Below are 6,626 nucleotides of genomic sequence, written 5' to 3'. Positions count from 1 at the left end.
TAGAGAGGGGGTCTCATTGTGTTACCCAGGCTGGTCTCCAACTCCTGGGCCCAAACGATCTACCTGCCTGGGCCTCTCGAAGTGCTGCGATTGCAGATGTGAGCCACTGCACCCGGCCTAAAGGGGATATACATTTGAGGTAGAAGAAACTAGGCCTTTTATCCCAGCTCACCCACTTATTGGTTGACATTGAATATATTACAGGTGCATATATTACAGTTTATTGGACTATGTTCCAATAAACCCATAATACGTTGAAAATATCATTAAGTCAAAAAAGTTTTTAATACATGTAACCTACCAAACAAGATACCTTAGGCTAGCCTACCATAAATGTGCTCAGAACACTTAACGTTACCTTACTGTTGGGAAAAATAATCCAACACAAAGCCTATAATAAACTGTTGAAGATCTCATGTAATGTATTGAATGCACTGTGAAGTATGGTATCAGTGGTTTGCTGTTGTGATCACGTGGCTGACTGGGAGCTGCCCCTCAGCTCACTGCCACTGCCCAGCATTATGAGAAAATATCATATCCGAAGCCCAAGAAAAGATCTAAACTCAAAATTCGAAGCACACTTTTTTTTTTTTTTTTTTTTTTTTTTTTTTTTTTTTTTTTTGAGACAGAGTCTCACTCTGTCGCCAGGCGCCAGACTGGAGTGCAGTGGCAAAATCTCGCCTCACTGCAACTCTGCCTCCCGGGTTCAAGCAATTCTCCTGCCTCAGTCTCTCAAGTAGCTGGGACTACAGGTGCATGCCACCATGCCCAGCTAATTTTTGTATTTTTAGTAGAGGTTTCACCATGTTGGCCAGGACGGTCTCGATCTCTTGACCTTGTGATCTGCGCGCCTCGGCCTCCCAAAGTGCTGGGATTACAGGCTTGAGCCACCGTGCCCGGCCCGAAGTACACTTTCTACTGAATGTGTATGGCTTTTGCATCATCGTAAGTTGAAATTTTGTAAATCAAAATGTTATAAGTAGGGGATCATCAGCACTTAGCCTCTCTAAGTCTGAATGTTATTGTTAATTTTTATTATTTTGTAAACAATTTCAGCATTTATTTTAGATTCAGGGGCTACATGTGCAGGGTTGTGACATGGGGTATATTGTGCGATGCTGAGGTTTCCAGTACAAATGATTCCATCCCCCAGGTAGTGAGCATAGTACCCAATAGTTAGTTTTACAACCCTTGCCCTCTCCCTCCTCTCCCCTCCAGCAGTCCCTAGTGTCTATGGGTCTCATCTTTATGTCCATGTGTAATTGATGTTTAGATCCTACTTATTAGTGAGAACGTGGTGTTTGGTTTTCTGTTCCTATTCACTTAGGATACTGGCCTCCAGCTCCTTCCATGTTACTGCACAGCATATGATTTTGCTCTTTTAATGGCTGCATAGTATTCTATGGTATATATGTATCAGTCGTTATCCTTTTAAAATGAAATAAATAATGCTTGCTTAAAAGGATTGTTTTGTGTGAGAAAGTTCCTGATTGTAGTAGGTATTTGAAAAATACGTATTGTTGTTATACCTCAGCAACACTAAAACACACTTGAAATATATTTAAAACAATCACAGTAACTCTTGTTGGGGCCACGACACGTGTGGTAGAATGCACTGAGCAGGGTGCTGAGGGACCACCCAGCATGGGAAAACAGCAGCCATCCTTTTGAGGGTGTGAAGCAAGCGTCCCCAAACTATGACCCGCGGGCCGCATGCGGCCCCCTGAGGCCATTTATCAGTCCCCCGGCCACACTTCAGGAAGGGGCACCTCTTTTATTGGTGATCAATGAGAGGAGCACAGTATGTGACGGCCCTCCAATGGTCTGAGGGACAGTGAACTGGCCCCCTGTGTAAAAAGTTTGGGGACTCCTGGGCCACTGTGAAAGGTGAAGCATGCTCTGTCTCAAGAACGTTAGGGTGAGGGGATCATGGAATATTGCAAGAACATTTTTGTACTTTACAATTGTTTAATCTTTTTCTTTCCTTTTTGCAATGTTGAATATTTTGCAAGACCAGGGGTTTAAGGTAGGTGAGAGCATCCTTCACTATCCCTGCAGACTCGGGCAATTGGAGCCCTCTCCAAGGACTGAGTGTTCTAGGAACTTCAAAGTTGCCAGTCTTCTCCTTATGTGTTGCAAACCCCAAGTTACTGAAGAGAGGAACTGCTCATGCAAAGACAATTAGTGTCACAGGGCATGAAGTAGATTCTTGCAACACTTGAGCTCACCGCAATAGCAAGTGGAAGGGGTAATAAAATTATCTCAGTAGTACAATACGTAATACTACTGTAATTTTTATGTGGTTATCATTTAATGCTGCATCTTGACATAGGTTTACATTTCTCTTCATTGCAAATGGGATTATTTACGGTCTTTAAGTGCATGTGTATTCTGATAAATTTTGACTTTGTATAATAGATTTGTATATAATTTATGTGAATAAATGTTAAAGTTTCTACATATATTGTATGCATTCATGATTTATCTTTTTCTTAATTTTTCAATATTTCTAGGCTATGTCATTTGTCTGCAATGTTTTTCAAATTGTCACAAATCTCCAAAATATTTTCGAATATATTTATTTAAAAAATTATTTTCAGTAATTTTATTGAAAAAATCTACCATAAGTGGATGTGTGCAGTTCAAACCTTCATTGCTCAAGGGTACTGAGCTATGAATAGAAAGAACACTGTAACAGACAGATACTCCTGAGATGCTGGGAAGCTGGAGGAGAATGAGGTTATTACCTGGACATCATTGTTGAGCAAAAGTCAGCCCTCCACCACAAGCCAGATGCTTTTTCCTGAAAGAGAGCATTTTTGAGGGCTTGCTTTTGAAGGGATACGTGATCTGTTTCCTGTCCGATAGCATCATACCGAGGCAAACTTTTCTGTCACAAGCGCTTTTCTTGAAGTAGAAATGCAGCTGACTCACATTTTAGTCTGTATCTGTGTCAAAATATGGGTCCCCAAATATGGTTTGGCCTGTGTGCGTGGCCATCGGTACATGTATATCTGTGTGTGCATATGTTCCCGTGCCTCGCCAATTTAAGAAACTTCATATTTAGTTTTGAAAATGCCATGCTTTTCTAGTATCATGGAAAACTCTCATGAGTTCTCCTCCCCTCCCCTTTTCTTTACTCCTTCCCTCTCATTGTCGTGTCATGTTAGACCTTGTTACTTTTCCATGACTCTTTACTTGGATTCACTAAGAATTCTGGATAAATAGTAGATCTCAATGTTTAAGGGTACAAAGCTTTTGTTCATATTTAATTTATAAGTTACCATTATAAAAATGGTATACACAGTAACAACACTATAACGTAGCACTATTAATTTGTAGGTACTTTCCTCATGTTTTAAGACTGGGTTATTATTATCTTCCTATTTGAAGTGGTACAGATATTTATATTTATTAGGTCCCATATTTGCTTAGTATTTTTATCTATGAGGTTTCATTTAAATTATACCAACCCTAAATAGGTAAGAATATTTTTAGAACACAGATTTGTTTTTGCATTTTCTGTACTTAAAATAATAATTCTATTGCACACTAGATCATGCTGCCTAAGTATTTTTATAAGTGTAGGATACTCTCCTCATCTAAGAATTTTACTGTCTTTTCAAAAGCAAAAATTATGGTAAAATGTAGGGATCAAGTTTCATTCTTCTGCATATGGCTAACCAGTTATCCAGCATCATTTGCTGAATAGGGAGCCTTTTCCCTATTGCTCATTTTTGTCTACTTGGTCAAAAATCATACGGTTATATGTGTGTGTATTAGAAAGTTCTTGCATTACTATAAAGAAATGCCTGAGACTGGGTAATTTATAAGAAAAGAGGTTTTATTGGCTGACGGTTCTGCAGGCTGTACAGGAAGCATAGTGCCGGCATCTACTTCTTGGGAGCCCTCGGAAAGTTTTTACTCAAGGCAGAAGATGAAGCAGGAGCAGGCACCTCACATGACAAAAACAAGAGTGAGAGACAGTAGGGGGACTGCCACACACTTTTAAATGATCAGACCATGTGGGAACTCACTATGGCCAAGCAGCACCAACCTGGGAAAGATGCATCCCCATGACCCGAATGCCTCCCATCAGGCCTCATCTCCAGCGTTGAGTATTACAATTCAACATGAGATTTGGGTGGGGACAAATATACAAACTATATCAGTGTACAACTTTATTTCTGAGTTCCCTGTTCTGTTCCATTGGTCAGTGTGTCTGTTTTTGTAACAGTACCACAATGTTTTGTTTACTGTGATGTACTGTAGTTTGAAGTTCGGTAGTGTGATGCCTCCACCTTTGTTCTTTTTGCTTAGGATTGCTTTGGCTATTGGGTTTCTTTTTGGTTTGTATGAATTTTTAAATAGTTTTTTCTAATTCTGTAAAAAATGACCTTGGTTGTTGGGTAGGAATAGCATTAATCTGTAGATTGTTTTGATAAGATGAATTAAAGATTTAAACATAAGACCTGGAACTCTGAGAATCTAGATGAAAATGTAGGAAATCCCCATTCTAGGCATCAACCTTAGGAAAGAATTTATGGCTAAAACCTCAAAAGCAATTGCAACAAAAAAAATTGACAAGTGGAACCTCATTAAACTAATGTGGTTCTGCACAGCAAAAGAAAGTATTAACTGAGTAAACAGGCAACCTACAGAATGGGAGACAATACTTGCAAACTGCATCTGACCAAAGGTCTAATAAAGGCTAATATTCAGAACGTATAAGGAACTTAAATCAGCAAGAAAAAAAAGAATAAATTTTTTAAAAACCTCCATTAAAAATGGGCAAAGGACATGAACAGATCTTTCTCAAAAGAAGACATGCAAGCAGCCAAGAAATGTATGAACAAATGTTAAACATTATTCATTATCAGAAAAATGCTAATCAAAACCACAAGGAGATACCAGGCATACTAGTCAGAACACCTATTATTTAAAAAGTCAAAAATAACAGCTGCTGGTGGGGCTGTGGAAAAAAGGGAACACTGTACTGTTGGTGGGAATGTGAATGACTTTAGCTACTGTGGAAAGCAGTTCGGAGATTTCTCAAAGAACTCAAAACAGAACTACCATCTGACCCAGTAATCCCATTACTAAGTATTTACTGAAAGGAGAAGAAATCACTCTACCAAAAAGACAGGTGCACTTGTATGTTCATGATAGCACTATGGACAATAGTGAAGACATGGAATCAACAAAGGTGCCCATCAGTGATGAGTTAGATAAAGAAAAATGGTACATATACACCATGGAATACTACACAGCCATAAAAAAGAACAAAATCATGTCTTTTGCAGCAACATGCATGTTGCTGGAGGCCATTGCCCTTTAGCAAGTTAAGGCAGAAACAGAAAACCAAATACTGCATATTCTTGCTTTTAAAGAGAAGCTAAACATTTGGTACACATAGACATAAAGATGGCAGCAACAGACACTGGGGGCTACCACAGCTGGGAAACAGGAAGGGGGAAAGGGCTGAAAACTACCTAATGGGTACCATGCTTATCACCTGGGTAACAAAAATCATTTGTACCCCAAACCTCAGCATCACCTAATTTACCCATGTAACAAACTTCCACATGCACCCCCGGAATCTAAAATAAAAGTTGAGATTATTTTTAAAAATTAAAAATAAGCCAGGCGCAGTAACTCATGCCTGTAATCCCAGCACTTTGGGAGGCGGAGAAGGACAGATTACCTGAGGTCAGGAGTTCGAGACCAGCCTGATCAACATAAAGAAACCCCATCTCTACTAAAATTACACACACACAAAAAAAAATCAGCCAGGCATGGTGGCGCATGCCTGCAATTCCAGCTACTCAGGAGGCTAAGGCAGGAGAATCACTAAAACCCGGGAGGCGGAGGTTGCAGGGAGCTGAGATCGCACCATTGCACTACAGCCTGGGCAACAGGAGCGAAACTCTGTCTCAATAAATAAATAATTAAAGTCATGCATTTAGGAGCAAAACTCTGTCTAAATAAATAAATAAATAAATAAAAACAAAAATTAAAGTGATACATTTGGAACATGCCCAGTACAACCACAGGCTGGAGAAGCAGAGGAAATTCAAGGTATCAGTTTTCAGTATAAAACCAAAGTGATGTGTTTCAGAACAGCTTTTAAGTTGACGTAACTTTCTAGTTGACTTTTTTAGTATTCCTCTTGATATTCAGAACACTGTGATTAAGAGTCAGTTTTTTTCACTTTTGTTATATACATATATATTGTATATAAAACAGATTATTAGGAAAAACAATCTTGGTTTCTTAAAAGATTCAATTAAGTAAAGAGGGCGATGTTTTTAAGACCCTTTTTCCTAATGGTTGCATTTCATGAATTAATAATTCTAGAACTTATGCTCTTACTTTTAAATGTATGTTCCCCTGCAAAGTGAGCTTCTGAAAAATGAATGCGAAAGTATCATCAGGTGGGCACGGTGGCTCACATCTGCCATCCCAGCATTTTGGGAGGTGGAGGTGGGCGGATCATCTGAGGTTGGGACTTCGAGACCAGCCTGACCAACATGGAGAAATCCTGTCTGTACTAAAAATGCAAAATTAGCCAGGTATAGTGGCTCTTGCCTGTAATCCCAGCTACTCAGGAGGCTGAGGCCCAATTG

Source organism: Saimiri boliviensis, chromosome 4, assembly GCF_048565385.1.
Source record: "Saimiri boliviensis isolate mSaiBol1 chromosome 4, mSaiBol1.pri, whole genome shotgun sequence".
Lineage (NCBI taxonomy): Eukaryota > Metazoa > Chordata > Mammalia > Primates > Cebidae > Saimiri > Saimiri boliviensis.
This window is presented reverse-complemented; position numbering follows the sequence as displayed.